The sequence below is a fragment of the Tupaia chinensis genome, unplaced genomic scaffold (genome assembly GCF_000334495.1).
Source record: "Tupaia chinensis unplaced genomic scaffold, TupChi_1.0 Scaffold000078_1, whole genome shotgun sequence".
Classification (NCBI taxonomy): Eukaryota; Metazoa; Chordata; class Mammalia; order Scandentia; family Tupaiidae; genus Tupaia; species Tupaia belangeri.
In genome coordinates this window covers 6674984-6694973 of record NW_006159539.1, presented here as the reverse complement: position 1 = coordinate 6694973, position 19990 = coordinate 6674984, and the positions used below count along the sequence as shown (strand labels likewise).

The 19990-nt window shown below is 40.3% G+C and overlaps 1 protein-coding gene across 1 annotated transcript in view; it reads right to left on the bottom strand.

Annotated features, from left to right (window-relative positions):
- Positions 1–19990, bottom strand: part of SV2B (synaptic vesicle glycoprotein 2B) — a 280257-nt gene that overhangs the window by 167760 nt on the left and 92507 nt on the right. Inside the window, exon 4 of the mRNA XM_006142669.3 lies at positions 13357–13477. The gene's annotated coding sequence lies outside the window, so the exon portion shown is untranslated. The remainder of the gene's footprint in view (positions 1–13356; positions 13478–19990) is intronic.

Sequence of the window (19990 nt, the reverse complement as noted above, 5' to 3'; positions counted from 1 at the left end):
ATCACCTCCCCCTCGGGGGTATGGCCGTGCCACAATCCCTTCTCCTCCAGTCTCCACTCAGGATCTTGGGCATATACATACACATCCAGTGTGAGTTTAAGCCTCTGGGTCTGGGACTCAAACCGCAGTCAGCTATGTGGGAGTCTAGTGACGTAACCATTACACCATTGCTGGTCCCACAGTTTTAGTCTTTTTAAATTTCTCCTAGTAGTATTTTAGAGATTTTAGTGGACAGATCTTGCATGTATTGGGTGTCTAAAAAGTCATGAAGCATTTTTTCATGTTTTTTATATGCAAAAATGAGTCATGACTTTTCTGACTACCCAGTATATTGCTGTGTTATGCTGAAGTACTCATTGTTTTCTGTTCTACTATAGAGGTATTTTAACTTCAGTTTTCATTTCTTTTTTACTAGTATACCAAATAATTTTATATTGACTACATTAGCATCAAAGTAAAATTGATCTCAATAGTATCCTCATGTCCTTTATGCTTATTGCATTGCTAAATTCACTTATTTAATTTAATTTTATTTTTATTTATTCTTTTTTAAAAGAGATTTTTGCTATAGGGTGCATGTGCTAGCCAGAGAGACAGAAAGTGGGAAATCACCCACCAGGAGGGATGGCCACTCTGCAATCCCTTTTCTGCCATTCTCCTCTCAGGATTTTGGACATGCACGCACACACATTCAGCATGAGTTTTAAGCCACCAGGTCTGGGTCTCTAACAGTGTTCTACTACATGGGAGACCAGCAATGAAATCATTACACCATCTGCTGGTCCCTGCTTATTAATTTTAATAGTATGGATATTCTTTCAGATTTTTTAAGGTACATAATAAATGTAGAAGAAGACAGTTTTACTTTTTCTTTTCCAATACAGAAGATATATAAATTTCATGCCTTATTGCTCTGGCTAAGACCTCTCCTACAGCACTGAATGAAAGTAATGATACCACATACCATGCTTTTTTCTTAATTCAGAAAAGTCTTTTATACTGTTAGGTATAATGCTAATTGTAAAAGTAATCATAATGGGGACCAGTAGTTGGCGTAATGGCTATGTCGCTAGACTCCCACGTACTCGACCAAGGTTTGAGTCACTGACCCAGTGACTTAAACTCATGCTGGGCACGTGTGCGGGTTGCCTAAGATCCCAAGAGGAGAATGGAAGAGAAGGGACTGTGGCATGGTCATCCTCCCTGGGGAGTGATTTCTCACTTTCTGTCTCTCTCTGTCTTTCTGGCGAGCACATATGCCCTATAGCAAAAACCTCTCCAAAATAAATAAATAAATAAATGAACGTGATCATAATGAATAGCACTGTCTTAGTTGTAACTTCAGAGGGAAAGCATTTTCATCAATAAATAGGATGCTAGTCATGGATGTGGAAAGGAGAAAGAATAATTGTCCCTCTGCCCTTCTAAGTTCTTCGCTGGGACCCTTGTAACAAAAAATAGATTAACAAGAGAAAAAACAGGCTCACCCCACAACCCTAGTGGTTAAGGGATCTGGATCCTCACGTAGCCAACCACAGTTTGAATCCTAGCCCCAGTAACTTGAAAAACAAACCAGACACATGTACATGAGTGCTCAAAATCCAAACAGGACAGAGAAATGGAGGAGATGGGATTGCAACATGACCACACCCAACTGAGGGTGTGCTTTCCCTCTCTCTCTGTGTGTCTCTTTGTGTCTCTTTGGAAAGTGCATGCGCCCTCCAGCAATTTAAAAAAACAAAAAGAAAAAAAAAACCTGAAAGTATATCAATATGTATATTTCATACAAACACGTGCATGTGCCCTCCAGCAATTTAAAAAACAAAAAGAAAAAAAAACCTGAAAGTATATCAATATGTATATTTCATACAAACACGAGAGATACCCGATTAGTAATTTTTACAAAGGTCACTTATAACTCTAACTTATATAACATCATAAACAAAGAACAACAAATTTTCAGAAAAGTGACAAGGAAAAGGACCTTACATCTCTATGGGTGGTAAATTGTGGGAAGTCAAATATATGGGAAATTAATGCTAGAGAAGGGCTATTTCGTACAGTTTGTTACACAGATTCCTCTGCTGCCATCTTCAGGCTGGTAACTATTTAAAGTCGGCTCCATCTAGGGATTAACTTTTGTTCTTCCTAGTAGAGAGCAGAGAAGAGATACTCCTATAAATTTATTTCTTGGAGAAGGCAGACAGCTTTTATTATATTTGCTTCTGCTCAGTTGCCTTTTGCTTGAAATAATCCTTACACCAGACTGGAATATTTTGGAGTTGCATGTCTTGCTGCCCTTCTGGATTTTTAACCCTAACCTATCAGATTAATGATGTTGCCTCCCTCTGTTAAGCGTGCCCATGCTTCTCCCCAACCCCCATTGCCCCAGTGTACTTTTCAAGTCGCTGTGTCCAGGACTCAAAATGCACAGCCAACCATGTGGGGTCCAACCACTTTCACCACCACATTGCAGGCTGGCCTGATATTATTCTATTGTCTTCTTGCTTCCATATTTTCAGTTAAAAGGTCTGCTACTAGTTTGCAATTCATTCTTTGGAAATAATGTCTTCTTTTTGCTGCTTAAAGTAATTTTTTCTTACAAAAGTGTAATTATGTTGTTCCTTTTTTTTTTTGGAGAGGTTTTCGCTATAGGGCGCATGTGCTCACCAGACAGACAGAGACAGAGACAGAAAGCAAGAAATCACCCCCCAGGGGGGATGGTCACGCCGCAATCCCTTCTCCTCCATTTTCCTCTCGGGATCTTGGGCACGCATGCATACGTGCCCGGCGTGTTTTAAGCCACTGGGTCTGGGATGCGAACCGCGGTCAACTACGTGGGAGTCCAGCGACATAGCCATTACGCTAACTGCTGGTTCCCAAAAGTGTAATTATGTTGTTCCTGAAGGAGTTTAGAACATATCATTCCAAAATTAAGCCATTTTGGAATACTGACTATTTTGACTTAAAAGCAAAAGAACCAGCCAATGTAGAGAGCACTTTATCGCCCCCTAAACTACCTAAAATAAAATTTTCTCAGAACTAGCAGACGGCACAGTGGTTAAGGCACTGGACTTCTACATGGCTCACTGTAGTTCAAGCCCCAGATCTGGCAGCCTGAAAATCATGCCAGGTGCATGTACATATGCACCCAAAATCCCAGGAGGAGAAGGGATTGCAGTGTGGCTAACTCCCCTGAAGGTGTGAGTTCTCATTTTCCCTCTCAGTCTCTCTCTGGAGAGCACATACATCCTAAGACAAAAAACCTTAAAAAAATAAATAAATAAAAAAGAAATATATAATATATATTATGTATATCTATATATAATTTCCTTTATAAAGAAAGTTATATATATATTATATATTTTTATATTTTTATATATTTATATATATAAATATATTTTTGTATTTATATATGTAATATATATATATAAAACTTTCTTTATAAAGGAAGTTTTATTTATAACAGATATTTCATTAGTACAGTTACCTGTACCAGGGAGAGAGCTACTCTGAAGCAACTTTTGCAAACTGAGAGACTTGTATGTACATAACAAGGTAATTCTCATTTACCATCTATTCTGCTGTCAGAAAAGTCATGATGCATTTTTACAAAGAAATGTAAATGACGATGCAATATTTCATCCCCTTACCTTCCCGTAATTTGTGTCTACTACATCCTCAAAGTTCCAAACCTCTACTCCTTTCTGTAGCGCTCTCTCAATCACCTAGTCAGTCACCTCTCCGAGTTTCCTATTTCTGTAGGTCTCTCATGCATGTGTAATTGAAGTTTATTTTTTTTGTATTAATCTGTCTCAAGTCGGTTTAATCTGTAGAGCAGCCAAGAACCTATAGGGGCAGAAAACATTTTTTTCTCCCCTAATTTTTGTTTTTTTTTTTAAATTTGCTACAGGGTACATGTGCTTGCTGGAGAGAGAAACACAAGGTGAGAGGGAGTCCCCATGGGACTAGCAGTTGGCATAATGGCTATGTAGCTGGATTCCCATGTGGTCGACCACAGTTCGAGTCCTGGACCCAGTGGCTTAAACGCACACCGGTCGTGTGTGTGTGTGTGTGCGTGCCCAGGATCTCGAGAGAAGCATGGAGGAGAAGGGATTGTGGCGTGGCCATCCCCTCTGGGGGGTGATTTCTCGCTTTCTGTCTCTCTTTCTTTTCTGGCGAGCACATAAACCCTATAGCAAAAAAAAAAAAAAAAAAGAAAAAAAAAAAAGAAGAAAAGAAAACCTCTCCAAAAAAAGAAAAAAGAGAGAGAGAGAGAGAGAAAGCACTCCCCAGGTGAAATGGCCACCCCACAATCCCTTTTCCTCCATTCTCCTCTTGGAATTTTTGGTATGCATACACACATGCCTGGTGTGTTTTCAAGCTGCCAGATCCCAGACTCAAAGTGTGCAGTCAGCCATGTGGGATCCAACCTCCTCAGCCACCTTGCCACTGGTTGGCCCTCCCAAAAATTCCTATACATAGTTCTCTTTGTATTTATCTAGACTGTGGTTCTTTGAACACCCTGAATTTGTGGGTTGATGATTTTCATGAGTTTTTTTTTTTTTGAATTCTCAGCCTTTACCTTCTGAAAGGTTGTTTCTGTCCTATATTCCTTCTCTTATGCTTTTGGATTTAAAAAGAGCACATCTGTTACACACAGTTAAACAACTGTGGTATTGTCCCATGTGTCTCTTACATTCTGTTCTTTCTATTCCCTTTTGTTCTCCTTTGGGCTTTAGCTTGATCATTTTCTATTGACCTACTGTTGAGGTCACTAAGCTTGCTTCTGCTCTCATCAGTTCACTGCTCAACCCATCCAATGAATTTTTAAACCAAGGTATCACACTTTTCAAGTGTCCATTTGATTATTTTACATATGCTTTGTTCAAATTGCCTTTTTATTTTTTTTATACATTCAATCGCTATACATCATTTAACTTACAGAGAGTAATTACCCAACATGAAATACACCTCAGACCAGTCCAGTTGAGAATACTATACACATTATCACATCAACAATTGTTCAGATTTCCTATATTTTTTATCCATTCTGCCCATCCTAGGCTCTTTTTGCTGTATTTTTTTTTTCTTTTCTTTTCTTTTTTTTTTTTTTTTTGTGAGAAAGAGATTTTTGCTATAGGGCAGGTGCACTCACCAGAGAGATACAGAAAGAGACAAAAAGTTTGAAATCATCCCCCGGTGGGGAATGGCCACCTGCAATCCCTTCTTTATTCTCTTGTCAGGATTTTGGGCACACACACGCATACACACATGCCAGGAGTGAGTTTTAAGCCGCCAGGTCCAGGATGCAAATTGCGGTCAACTACATGGAAGTCCCATGATGAAACCATTAGGCCATTCGTTGGCCCCATCATGTTTATAATAAAATCTACCAACTTCAACATGTGGATAATACTGTCTAATTTATTACCTACTCTCTTGATTATTAAAAACAGTAAGATCATAAAAATGTTATCTCTTCATATGTGTTTTGTTTTTGTTTTTTTCTTGTTTGTATGCTAGGCACTGAATATAAAGGAACTACAGCAAACTTAAGTTGGTAATATTTTCTTCCAAAGATAGCTTACCTTGTCTTCTCCTAGACAGGTAATAAGAGGAGTAGATCACTTAAATCCTTTCAAGAATTAACTTTTTTTGGAGAGGTTTTTTTTTTTTTTTTTTTTTTTTGCTATAGGGCGCGTGCGCTCGCCAGACAGACAGAGAGAGACATAGAGACAGAAAGCGAGAAATCACCCCCCAGGGGGGATGGTCACGCTGCAATCCCTTCTCCTCCATTCTCCTCTCGGAATCTTGGGCACGCACGCACACGCGCCCGGCGTGAGTTTTAAGCCACCGGGTCCGGGACGCGAACCGCATTCGACTACGTGGGAGTCCAGCGACATAGCCATTACGCTAACTGCTGGTTCCCAAGAATTAACTTTTCATGGAGCTGGGTAGTAGCTTTATGCACAGATTAATTTCACCACTGTTTAACTAAGTCTCAAGGATGAGCTCTATCTTGTGTTTACTGCGAGACATTCTCTTAAGCAATATTTATTTTTAGAGTGATTTATTTTATTTATCATTACCATCTTTTTTTTTTTTTTTTTTTTTGCTACAGGACTGAGAAAGAGACAAAGTAAGCCACCAAGTCCGGGACTCAAATTGCAGTCAGTCATATGGCAGTCCAGCACTTCACCACGCCACCTGCTGTCCCCAAGAATTTTTCCCTTAAACACTGTGAGGTGCAGAATGTTTCGTTCTGCCTGTCCAGTCTAGTGCCCAGGCTCCTGTACTCACTCAGCATTCAGCAGATTAAACAGGCATACCAAGTCATATGTTGTTCTAAACTCACCTCAAGTAAGCCTGGTTCTTAACACATAGTGACTGAGCAAATCGCCATAAGAAAGAAAAAAAAATACTCTCAGCTTCCCTGGGAAGAGCTCTTTTGTCTTTGAAATGCTAGTTTATCTAGTCTTTATTGTTTCCTGTACCCACTGACCTCTTTTAGAATCTTATTTCAGTAGTTATCCATTTGTTTTCTAGTTGCTACATAAGACTGATGGCTTGCTACTTTGCTACTTCCTGTTAAATCTTACTGGGAGTCAGAAACCAATTTATTAACTCTAAATTCTCTAAACATTTCTACGAGATAGCTTCCTTTTTTTTTTGGAGAGGTTTTTCTGCTATAGGGCGCGTGCGCTCGCCAGACAGAGAGAGACATAGAGACAGAAAGCGAGAAATCACCCCCCAGGGGGGATGGTCACGCCGCAATCCCTTCTCCTCCATTCTCCTCTCAGGATCTTGGGCACGCACGCACACGCGCCCGGCGTGAGATTTAAGCCACCGGGTCCGAGACGCGAACCACGGTCGACTACGTGGGAGTCCAGCGACATAGCCATTACGCTAACTGCTGGTTCCCAAGGTAGCTTCCATTTTGAGACAAGTCCTGTATCTTGACAGTGATCACAGAAGAGTACGTAATGAATGGAGTCAGGAGATGAAGCAAAGCTATCTTACTCTAAAACCGGAGGTGGTAATAACCATTGTTATCTATTGCCCCAGTGGATGAGAATATTCTTTTTTTTTAATAGGTAAAGAAATGCTATTCTTATTTCTAACTGAAAATCTGAAAGGATGATCACTTTGTTTATTTATTAATTTATTAATTAATTTATTTATTTTTAGGTTTTCACCATCGGACATGTGCACTCCCATTGAGAGACAGAGAAAGACACACACAGAGGGAAAGTGAGAAATCATACCCCAGGGAGAATGACCACATGGCAGTTCCTTCTCCTCCATTCTCCTCTCAGGATTTTGAGCGTGCACGCATATGTACCCAGCATGATTTTCAAGCTGCTGGGTTCAGGACTCAAACCACATTACCATGTGAGAGTCAAGCACCTTAACCACCATGCCATCTGCTGGCACCAGGAATGATCACTTTTTTTTTTCTTTTTTTTTTTTTTTTCGAGGTTTTTGCTACAGGGCGTATGCGCTTGCCAGACAGACAGAGAGAGACAGAGAGACAGAAAGCGAGAAATCACCCCCCAGGGTGGATGGCCACGCCGCAATCCCTTCTCCTCCATTCTCCTCTCGGGATCTTGGGCACGCACGCACACGCAACCGGCGTGAGTTTTAAGCCACTGGGTCCAGGACGCGAACCGGGGTCGACTACATGGGGGTGCAGCAACATAGCCATTATGCTAACTGCTGGTCCCAGGAATGATCACTCTTTAACCATTCTTGTAAGATTTGCTTTGAATCATATACATAAATAAAGTACTTTAAATTTGAGCATATTCATCAGCGAAACTTTTCTGTAGCAATTAAACTACCTTTCCTTATTCCTCAAGACCCTACGGGCAAACCTCATTTCATCAAAAGCCATTTTTGTACCTTTTTCTTCATAAAAATGCAAAACAACCGTCAAATTTTTCTGTCCTTCTCTTACAGAATACTATTGCTAATTATGAAAACTCACTCAGTAGAGGAGCACTAATGATCACCTTCCTCCCCTCTTAGATCATCTGTAAATTCTGTAAACTAACCCTAGAAACCAAATTAACACAAGGCAGGCGACCAAGAGAAAAGCTATACTTCTTTTTTTTTTTAGTTTTGTGTGTACCTGGGGCTCTCCACAGGAGTGGGAAGCCTGAAGAAGTGGTCAAAGCAAGGTGCTTTAATACTTTTTAGACCAAGAATGACAACTTTGTAAAGAAGTGACAGAATAAAGGAATCCCTAGACTAGACAGTACCTTCTAGGGAAGTCACTGAAAGACAGGGGAATATGGAGGTAGTGGAAGATCATGGTTATTTCAGGGAGTTTGTTTACTCAGGTTCATTTCAGCTCCGATTACCACTGTTCTGGTGATTATTTTCTCACCCTGGTATGGAAGGACATCCCCTCAAAGGAATCTCTGTTTATTGCTTACTGTATGTAAGAAGAAAAAAAAAAAAAAAAGGTCAAATGGCCTTTTCTACAACTATAATCCTCAGATGATTTCAGCTTGAAATAATATATCAATTGAACATATTTGGAGATTGTACATCCTTAACTCAATTAGCTTCATATGTTATATTGGGTGGTCAGAAAAGTCATGACACATTTTTTGCAAAGAAAAACATACCAAGACTTTCCTGACAACCTAACATTATGAATCATGACCATTCAATTTCCAGATACAAATGAATCTAGGAAAACACCCTGATTTTATGTTTTCATTTTTGGAATGTAAGTACAGTAACTTCCTAAACTCCTTGCTTAGAACAGTAAAAGTTAAGGACCAGCAAATGGTGTAATGGTTACATCTCTGGACTCCCACAGAGTCTACCATAGCTCCAGTATTGGACCCAGTGGCTTAAAACTCACATCAGGCATCTGTGCGTGTGTGTGTGTGTGTGTGTGTACAAAATCCTGAGAGGAGAATGGAGGAGAAGGGACTGTGGTGTGGCCGTTCGCCCGGGGGTGATTTCTCACCTTCTGTCTTTCTGTTTCTTTCTCTCCAGCAAGTGCACGCACACTATAGCAAAAATCTCTCTCTAAAAAAAAAAAAAAAGAACAGTAAAAGCTAAGATGACGTGAGCAGAAATGGGAAAATCTACAGTCAATCTGTGTTTTGAAAAGGGCCAAAGAACACTGGGTGAGACCCTAGGCATTGTTCGTTTGTGGCTAAGAAGGGTAAGTCACAGATGAAGCCGCTCTAGAAGCCAACATGTTCTGAAAAGTTAGTGTGTTCACGCTCTGTGGGCCTTTGGCTAACAATAATGTGATAATAATAAAATCCCTTCCTCTGTTTTACCAGGAGAAAAATCTTATGATGCAAAAAATCAAAATCTCCTTCACTCCCTATACTGACAGAGATTTGACTCTAGCAGAAATCAATAGATGAACTTACTAGGAAACACTTCTGGTTGTTAGCTTTCAGGAGAGAAAGTGTCACCTGATACGTCAGATAAACCAAACAATTCTATAAGGAAAGTGATGCCTTTTTCAAAATCTTAGTGAGGCTACCCAGGTAATTGCTGTTTTCCAAGCTTTACAATTCCACCCGAGGATGGCAAGAAGAAAGACACCAGAAAGTTGTCCAAGAAAGGCAGAGACCGGGACCAGAGTTAGCATAATGGCTATGTTGCTGAACTCCCATGTAGCTGACCACAGTTCGAGTCCCGGATCCGGTGGCTTAAACTCACACTGGGCGTGTGTGCATGTGTGCCCAAGATCCTGAGAGGAGAGTGGAGGAGAAGGGATTGCAGCATGGCCATCCCCCCTGGGGGGTGATTTCTCACTTTCTATCTCTCTGTCTCTCTCTCTATTTCTGGTGAGTGCAAACACCCTATAGCAAAAACCTCTCCACAAAAGAAAAGAAAAGAAAAGAAAAGAAAAGAAAAGAAAAGAAAAGAAAAGAAAAGAAAAGAAAAGAAAAAAGAAAAGGAAAGAAAAAGGAAAAGAAAGGCAGAGACCTGGTGAACAAATCTGAGGGCAAGGCCAAGAAGAGTAAGTGTCCAAAGGCCAACATCAGGACAAGCGCAGTAACCTAGTCAAGTCTGACTGAGCTTCACATGACAGACTCTATAAAAAGGTTCCCAACTTTTAAGCTTCTAACCACAGCTGTGGTCTCTGAGAGGCTGAAGAACTGCAGTTCCTAGGCCAGGGGAGCACCTCAGGAACTCCTTAGTAAAGGATTTGAGAAACTGGTTTCAAAGCACAGAGTTCAAGTAATTTATACCAGAAATACCAAGGATGAAGACGCACCCAGCTGCTGATGAAGATGCATGAACAGGTATAACCAACTGTACTTTTGCATATGTTTATTAAATTTAAAAAAAAAGAAAAAGAAAGAAAAGAAAGTGATAGTCTGCAGAAAACAGAATTGTAAAACTAATTCTGGGGCCAGCCAGTGATGTGGTGATTAAGGTGGCTGGATCCCACATGCTCAACTTTGTGGTTTGAGTTCCAGATCCAGCAGCTTGAAGAACACAGCAGGCAAATGTGCATGTGTGCCCAAAATCCAGAGAGGAGACTGGAGGAGAAGGGACTACAGCATGGCCACCCCACTATAGGTTGACTTCATACTTTCCTTCTCTCTCTCTCTGTCTGCCTCTCTCCAATGAACTCATGCTATATAGCAAAACTAAAATTAATTAATTAAATTAATGACATAAAAATAAGTTGGAAAGAGGGGAAAAGGGATTTGCAAAGTCACATTACAGGATTTAAAATTTGTCCATTATCTTCTGCGACCTCCCCATCAACCAAAGAAGACAGTACTTGCCATGCATTGGTAATGTCTAGTAGACTGACCGATTCATTTGCCAGGTTTTGTCACTCTATAAACTTTGAGAGTTCAATTATACTATTAACAAATTGTTTTAAAATACCACTAACCTGTATTAAAAATTAAAAAAAAAGTTTTAATACCACCTGCCAGTATAACAATCAATTTAACAGCTGACTTTAAAATGAGCTTATCATTTGGAAGTCATTCTAGCTAAATTTTTGCTTATTTTCATAAAAGTGCTGTAAGTTATGAACATGATTTTTACCTTGTAAATAAAAAAATAAGCTTAGAATGATCCGGTGATTTGACTAAGGCCATACAACCAGTAAGTGGTGATGTTGGGTTTAAAATCATGTTATAGTCCCAAAGCCTATCTCTTCCCACAAATTCACCTTTCTATTCTCATAGTCTTCGCACCTCCTCAGTTTGGTTGGAACTTAACTATCCTATCTTATCCTTGCTTGTTCCGATTTCCACACCCTCCATGCCACCAAACGGGTCTGTTCTCTCCAATGTTTTCTATTTATTTTCCCTTGTTCATCTTTACATACACCAGTCCTCACACTAAGACTGCTTCTTGTCCTCAACTCTATAAAAAGTCAATGTATCTTTCAAATTTCTACAAGATTCCATCTCCCTCCATTAAACTGCCCAGACCAGCCTATTCCCTTCCCCAAATCTCCACAGCAATTTCTCCCTTTCCTGTCCTCCACATTATCTCTTCATTCATTCCTTCAATAGGTTATATATTTATGTCAGGGACTGGAAACACAAAAATGTCTAGATATGAAATCTTAGATTATGAAGATAAAACAAGAGTACATATATCCACATATGTATGTATTAATATACACATGTGTATAGGTACATATAGGTAACAGCTGACATTACTGAGCACTTACTATGTGCCAGACATTATTCTAGGCCACTTACGTCTTCTAATTAATTTCATCTTCATGGCAGCTCTCTAGAGTAAATACCTTTTTACTTACAAGCATACTGATACACAGAGAAGTTAAACAAATTTCCCCAGGTCACACAGCTGGAAAGTTGCAAACTGGCTTCAGGGCCTGTGCTTTGAAATCCACTATTCCATATAGGCTTAGATGTAGTATAGAGAAGATAAGTCTGTCTCACAGAGATCCTCGTAGAAGAGGTGATTTTTATAAATAGCATCTTAAATAAAAAGAAGGTTATTCATTTATTTGTTTGCTTTAGAGAGAGATTTTTGCTATAGGGTGTGTATACTTGCCAGAGAGATGAAGAGACAGAAAGCGAGAAATCACCCCAGGGGGGGCAATGGCTATACCACAATCCCTTCTCCTCTATTCTTCTCTAGGGATCTTGGGCACACATGCACATGTGCCCAGGCATCAATGTGAAGCCACTGGGTCCAGGACTTGAATCGCAGTCTACTACATGGGAGTCCAACAATGTAATCATTATACCAACTGCTGATTCCGAGGAGGTCATTAAGGGGTCAAGAGAAAAGGGGTGCAATGGATGTTTTAGTTGACTCCCCAGCATCCAGTCTAGTATCTCTCAGTAGCTATGAGGTTTAGAAAGGTTTGGAAAAGATGCGGGTCACAGGTGGCCCATGATCAACCCAAGGCTCACCAGGTCAGTCAGAATTATCATATGACCCAGTAATTGCAGTTATGGGTATATGCCCCAGAAAACAGAGGCAGGGGCTTATAACGGTATTTTCAGATACGTGTTTATAGCAGTATTATATAGAATAGCCAAGAGGTGGAAGCAATTCAAGCACTCATTAACAGATAAATGGGTAAATGAATTGTGGTATATATGTACAAGGAAATACTATTCAACCTTAAACAAGAAGCAATTTGTTTTGTTTTTTAAGAGAGAGATTTTTTTTTCTTTTTGGCTATAGATTTTTTTTTTCTCTGTGCACTCACCAGAGAGACAGAAAGCAAGAAATCACCCTCCAGGTGGGATGACCATGTCACAATCCCTTCTCCTCTATTTTCCTCTAGGGATTTTGGGCACGCTCACACATGCACCTAGAGTGTTTTAAGCCACCAGGACCAGGATTCAAACCATTGTTGACTACTTGGAAGTCCAGTGACATAACCATTATGCCATCTGCTAGTCCCATAGGAAGTAAACTCTGACACACGCTATGACATGGATAAATCTTGAGGACCTTATCTTAAGTGAAATGTATCAATCACAAAAGGACAAATACCATGAGTCCACTTACATGAGATATCAAGAGTAATTAAATTCATAGAAACAGAGAGTAGAATAGTGGTTGTCATGGGCTGTAAGGGGTTGGGAGTTACTGCTTAATGAGCATAGAATTTTATTTTTTGCAAGATGAAAATATATTCTGGAGATGGATGGTGGTAATGGTTGCATAGCAATGAGAGTGCTACTTAATGCTATTCAAGTATACATTTAAAATGATTAAGACAATAAATTTTATAAGTATTTCACAGTTTTAAAAATGTTGAAAGGTAATCAATAGAAAATGCTTTCACAGTGTAGGTTACACAGAAAGTGCTTCAAAAACAGTAAGCCTTATATTTGCCATTACTTCACTTACTTTTCTTGAATGGAGGCTCAAGGTGGTCTCATTATGTCAAGAGTTCCTTTCTGGGAACAGCATGTAGTAGAATAAAGCCAGAATTTTCAGAAATGCCTGAGAAGTTTTTCAGCCCCATGTCCTGAAGGAAAAAAAAAATCATAATTCTTTGCCAACTCTTAGAGTAGCTATTTCTAAAATCAAGGGTTTGGACAATTCAATTAGACCATCCGTAAGTCCTTTCACTTTTCAGAGTTTTCTGACACACTTCAATAGTTCGTAAATTGTATTCTGCAGTTCTAGTTCCTGCAGACAAAGAGGCATGCGGAGTGGTTGAGCTCTGGATGCTTCAACGTGTGCGTGTGCACACACACACACACACACACACACACACGCTATTTCAAGCAGAGATGCTCCATTTATTTTTGTGATATATGCTGCCATTGCAGTGAATGTTTACTTTCTAAAAACATTCTTCTAATAAAAAAGAGAAAGCTATATTTCTCAAGAAACCAAGTGAATTTTTCAGATGAATAAAGTTTATCCCCTTCACTTCACAAAACTCATTTTACATTTTAACGATGTGTGATTAAAATCCTACTTAAACTGACCTTTGTCCCAGTCATTCTAAAATAGGATTCCTTGAACATAACTTTGCCAAAAATTAATTAACACATGGTAAACTCTACACATATTTATAACTACTGGTTTCTATTCTATTAAGAAAAATACAATACTTTGAGACCAAAATAAAACTGATAACTAAAAGGTAACTTGGTGCCTCCAACCAACTCAGTTCTTATTTTTTCTTGTATTGGTACACCCTGAATCTTCATTTGCCATCCAGTGACATTTGCCCAACTTTGCATAGGCTGTGACCTCTCTTTAGGACACCTGCTCTTCTCTGTCAGTCTATCCTTCATTTGACTGAATTCTTGTCATTGTTAAAAACTGAGCTTGGAAGTTGGCCCCACAGCCTAGTGGTTAAGGGAGACAGGTCCCACATGGCAACCACAGTTCAAATCCTAACCCCAGTGGCTTGAAAATCACACTAGTTATCTGTGTATGTGTGCTTAAAATCCCGATAGGACAGAAAAATGGAGACAAAAAGAACTGAGGCATGACCGCGCCCCATTGTAGGGGTGCTTTCTCCCCCTCCCGCCCCCTGGAAGCGTGTATGCCCACTGCCAATTAGAAATTTAAAAACTCAGCTTCCCTGTTACCACTTAAAGGAAGCCACTTAACCTGGGTAAAGTGCTTCTCCTCTCCACTCCCAAACATGTTACCCACATTATACCAGTATACCACAGCACGTAACATCTTTTACTGTCGTCATCTACTTGTTTGGGATTTCTTTTCTTTTCTTTTCTTTTGAGAGGTTTGTTTGTTTGTTATGGGGTGCATGCGCTCATTAGAGAGATAGACAGAAAGCAAGAAATCATTCCCCCAGGAGGCATGACCATACCACCATCCTTTCTCCTCCATTCTCTTCTTGGGATTTTGAGAATGCATGCACACACGCCCAGCATAAGTTTCAAGCCAGCATGTCCAGGTCTCAAACCGTGGTCAGTTCTGTGGGAATCCAGCAACATAACCATTAGCCCATCTGCTGGTCCTGTCATTATCTGTTAGTCTTCTCCTTAGCAAGGTATATGTCCCTCAAGTCCAGGTCTAACTGCCAGCATTGCTTGACTGCATAGGTGAATTTTCTCTGTTTCATCTCTTAATGATATTAGATAATCAAATATTAACTCCTATTACTAAGATTATTTAGGACACAGAAAAATATAAATAGAAACTTAGCTAGAGTCTAAATAAACAGCTGTGAAACTTTCAATAAAAATTTTATGAAAGCAATTACATATATCATATATATGTATGAATTATATGCACATATGTGGAAATGCATCAGAAGAATAGTTAACAGTATTCAAACCTCGTTGGGATGGTTTACTTGTTTTTTAATTGACAAATAAAAACTATATATTTAGGGCATACAATATGATATTTTAACATATGTATACATTGTAGAATGGCTAAATCAAGCTCATTAACTAACACATTACCACACATATTTATTTTTTGAAGTGAGAACACTTCATATCTACTCTTGGCAAATTTTAAGTATTCTATATAATGTTCTTAACTATGGCCACTATATATACAATAGATTCCTGGAACTAATTCCTCATATCTAGCTGCAATTTTGTATCTTTTGACCACCATCTTCCAAAGCCCCTCTTCTCATCAGCCCCTGGTAATCACCATTCTAATACACATTTCCATGAGTTCAACATTTTTAGATTCCACATGGTCTTGCATGTGTCAGTTATTTGTCTGTGTACAGGTTGTTTGTTTTTGTTTTTACCTTGTCTGTAGAGTACATGTACTCACCAGAGAGGGAGAGAGAGACAGAAGAGAGAAACAGAAAGACAGAGGAAGAAAGTACCCTCACAATGGGCATGGTCATGCTACAATCCCTTTCCCCCCCCATTTCCTTATCCTATTGGGATTTTAGATGCACACACTCACTGCATATTTCTCAAGCCACCAGGTCCAGTATGTGAACAGTGTAAGTGGATCTGGCTCCCTTAACCACCAGGCCACGGAGCTGGCCCTCAGATCATGAACTTAAAAGAACTATAATTGGGATCAGCAGATGGCATAGTGGTTACATCACTGGAATTCCACAGAGTCGACTACAGTTCAAGTCCCAGACCCAGTGGCTTAAAACTTATGCCAGCTTGTATGCATGTTTGCCCAAAATCCCAAGAGGAGAATGGAGGAGAAGGGACTGCAGTGTGGCCATACCTCCTGGAGAGGTGATTTCTTGCTTTCTGTCTCTCTGTCTCTCTGGCACACACATGTGCCCTATAGCAAAAATCCCTCTCTAAAGAAATTTTTAAAAAAAGAACTATAATTAGGGGCCAGCATGTGCCATAGCAGTTATATTGCTGGACTCCCACCTAGCCAACTGCAGTTCGAATCTTGGACCTGGTGTCTTGAAAATCACACTGGGCACGTGTGCGTGTATGCCCAAGATTCCGGAAGGAGAATGGAGGAAGGAATTGTGGAATAGATTTTCCCCCGGGGGGGGATAGGGGGGTGGTGTGATTTCTCACTTTCCCTCTCACTCTGTCTCTCTCTCTCTCTGGAAACTGCACACACCCTAAGGCAAACAACTGTTTAAAAAAGGCACAAAACTATAATTAATATGCTAAGAGTTCAAATGCAAATAACAAAAAAGTAGATAACTACAAAACCAGATGGGCAATATAAGCTGAGAGACAGTAATTCTAAGACAGAGATAAAAGAAATGCCATAGATCAAAAACACTATAACAGAAATGAGAAAGAGCTCCGCTGTGCTCATTAGTACACTGGACAGAGCTGAGGAAAGACTCTCTGAGTTTAAGGACGTGTCAAGAGAAACTTCCAAAACCAAAAAGCAAAGAAAAAAAAAAAATGCCGTCTCTCTCTTTCTCTGGCAAGAGCAACTGCCTTATAACAAATATCTCTCTAAAAAGAGAAATATATACATACATACACACACACACACACACACTTCTTATAGCATACATTTGTTAAGATTTTTGCCATAGGGCACCTGTAACCATCCCTTCTCCTTCATTCTCCTCTGGGGATCCTGGGCAGACAAGCACATGCACCTGGTGTGATTTTCAAGCTGCCAGATTCAGTTTTTGAACTGTGGTCAATCATATGAGACTCCAGCACCTTAACCACTCACCACCTGCTGACCCCTAGAAATAAATACATTTTTTGAGAGATTTTTGCTATAGGGCACACGTGCTCACCAGAGAGACAGAGAGACAGAAAATGAGAAATGAGTCCAGCATCTTAACCACCATGCCACATGCTGGCCCCAAAATGGGCCAGTTTTAGTCAACATGATAAGGAAATCCTTTCTGTTTTTGGCCTTTTTTAAAGAATTATTTATTCATTTTTATTTATTCATTTTTTTTTTATTTGACCAGAGAGAGAGAGAGAAAGTGAGAAAGCAAGTCACTAGGTCCAGGACCCAAACCATGGTCGGCCATGTAGGAGTATCCAGCCCCTTAACCACCAGTCCACCCACCGGTCCCGGAAGCCCTCTCTGTTTTAACGCATATGAGGAAAATAACCTGAAACAACCTGATGTTAACCAACCCGCTTGTTGCAGTATGCTGCTTTCTTGTTCCTGCCTAAGCCACTTTACAAAACCAACTATTCAGGACCAGCAGTTAGTATAATGGCTATGTTGCTGGACTTTCATGTAGTTGACCACGGTTCTGAGCCCTATAACAAAAACCTCTCTAAAAAAAATTTAAAAAAAAAAAATACATATATATTCTGCCATGTCCAGCTCAGCACTTTGCTATTTCAGAAATAGGGCTCTATTTATAAATATCTAATAAAAGCCAATTAGTTCCCTAAACTCAACTCGTTGAAATGTTTTTTAATGGTAGGTTTGTTGACTGTACAATGTACCATTACAATGTGAGATGCTGATAGTGAGGGAGACTGTGCATGTGTGGGGCGGGGGTAGACAGAAACTCTCTGAAATTTCCACTCAATTTGTGTGTAAACCTAAAACCGTTCTAAAATATGTCTATGTAAGTGAGGGGAAAAAAAGCTTTTTGCTTTCTTTTTTTAATTGTCAGAGGTCATGTGTAATCACTAGAGTGAAATAGACAAGGCAGCCCCAATGAAGCGCGGTCACACTGCAATACTTTTTCTCCCAGTTTTTCAGCCCATCAAGATTTGGGGCACATATACACAACAACAAACATTCTTTTTCTTTTGGAGAGATTGTTGCTACAGAGCATGTGTGCTTGCCAGAAAGACAGAGAGAGACAGAGACAGAAAACAAGAAATCACCCCCCGGGGGGATGGCCACACCACAATCCCTTCTCCTCCATTCTCCTCTCAGGATCTTGGGCACGCATGCACACACGCCTGGCATGAGTTTTAGCCACTGGGTGTCAGACTTGAATCGTGGTCAACCACATGGGAGTCCAGCGACATAGCCATTATGCCAACTGCTGGTCCAACAAGGTATGTTTTCCAAGCCACCAGAACTAGGACTCAAACCATGGTCTGCTATGAGGAATTCAACTTCCAGGACACAGTGCTCAACCACTGCACTATGGGACCAGCCCAGAAAAAAAATAATAAACAATTTTTGTTATGGGGCTTATGCACTCACCAAAGACAGACACAGAGAAAGGGAGAGAGAAAGACAAGGAACAGGAGAGAGCACCCCCCAGGGGGTAGGGCCATGCCGTAATCTCTTCCATTCTTTCACAGGCATGCACACAAGACCAGACTGGTTTTCAAGCCACCGGTTCTGGGACTTAAACCATGTAGTCAGCCATGTGGGATTCTACTATGTCATTGGCTGAACCAGAAAAAAAAAATTAATCAACATTTTTGCATTCTCACTTATTAGAATGACTACATATTCCTTCTATGTAAACAGAAATATGTTAAAATTCTTTTTTTGTTTGTTTGGAGAGGTTTTTGCTATAGGGCGCGTGCACTCACCAGACAGACAGAGACAGAAAATGAGAAATCACCCCCCAAGGGGAATGGCCACGCCGCAATCCTTTCTCCTCCATTCTCCTCTTGGGATCTTGGGCACGCATGCACATGCACTCAGGGTGAGTTTAAGCCACTGGGTCCAGGACTCTAACCACAGTTGACTACATGGGAGTCCAGCAACACAGCCATTATGCCAACTGCTGGTCCCAATATGTTAAAATTCTACCATTGGGGGCAGCAAGTAGAGTGGTGGTTAAGGGTGATGAACTCAACATGGCCAACAGCAGATCAAGTCCCAGATCTGGCAGCTTGCTTTCTCACTTTCTCTCTCTCTCTCTCTCTCTCTCTCTGTCTCTCCCTTGCTCGTCAAATTAAAATAACTGAATAACTAAATAAAGCTAAATAATTCTTTAAAAGAAATTTACCATTTCCTTTTCCCTACCATCAAAGATAAGGAAAAATCAAAATGACTCACAGGATTTCTTTAACAATGTGCTTCCAAGTCTTGAGATGGGTGGTTACCGGCTATCCTCTTTTCTGGCACTGACTGAACTTCTTCTGCAGTTAGAACACAGAGGACGGATTATGACCCTTCCCGACTGCCATCTTCCTGGGGTCTCCGCTCCCAGACATCCACCACTGTAACCCAGAGGCTAATGTTATGTGTGACTTTGTGGTACTGTAATGCATAATTCAAAGCTTATTGATTTAGAAGCGACTGATGCTCTCTAAATGTTTGCAGCAGAGTCCATAACAAGGCCTTAATATTTCATGGCTTTTCTGTTCATGTGTGAGAACAAGTCAGCCTGGACTTCCTATCTAAGGCAGAAGGGAAAGGAAAGAGGCTACTGGGAGCTGCAGAGTCTCCTCTGAGATTGCTGAGCTCAAAGTGGGACCTCATTTCACAGATACAGGCCATCACAGACTCTGAGACACGGGTTAGGTACCAACATGTGCACTTAGCCACGAAACATGTTTCCATGGCAATCTTACATTCCCGTGTCTGCCTTTCTTTCCCAACCAGTGTGTAAAGTCCATTCAGAGCCTCTGTAGGCTTTGCCCATCTGCAATGCAGCTGGAGCCTCAGCTGCTGCAAGGGCTGCTAATAATCCTGG